General features: G+C 68.5%; 1 protein-coding gene across 1 annotated transcript in view; it reads left to right on the plus strand.

The window, feature by feature from the left end:
* The window catches only part of PPARGC1B (peroxisome proliferator-activated receptor gamma, coactivator 1 beta), a gene marked incomplete at its 5' end in the record, with an annotated part of 12353 nt that overhangs the window by 5648 nt on the left and 6416 nt on the right, over positions 1-289 (plus strand).

The raw sequence follows: 289 nt of genomic DNA on the forward strand, positions 1-289 counted from the left end.
GGGGCAGCGCTGGGGGCGGTGGGCCTGCCAGCCCCACGTGCCCGATGGAAACCCCCTGGGGTGTGGGGCTCACCGCCAGGCAGGTCAGGATGCCTGTGGGCTGGAACCAGGGGGTTCGAGCATGTGGGGTGGCTCTATCAGCCCAGGGGGCTTCTCCCTCCATGCTTGGTACTTGTGTCAGGACACGGCTGCGGGACTCGGGGCTGATTTTCTCCTCTCTCCTCTCTGAAGGCGGAGGGTCCCCGGGACAGGAGGGCGAGCATCCCGCAGGCGCAGAGCCGCAGCTGCA

Source organism: Cariama cristata, unplaced genomic scaffold, assembly GCF_000690535.1.
Source record: "Cariama cristata isolate BGI_N322 unplaced genomic scaffold, ASM69053v1 scaffold24861, whole genome shotgun sequence".
NCBI lineage: Eukaryota > Metazoa > Chordata > Aves > Cariamiformes > Cariamidae > Cariama > Cariama cristata.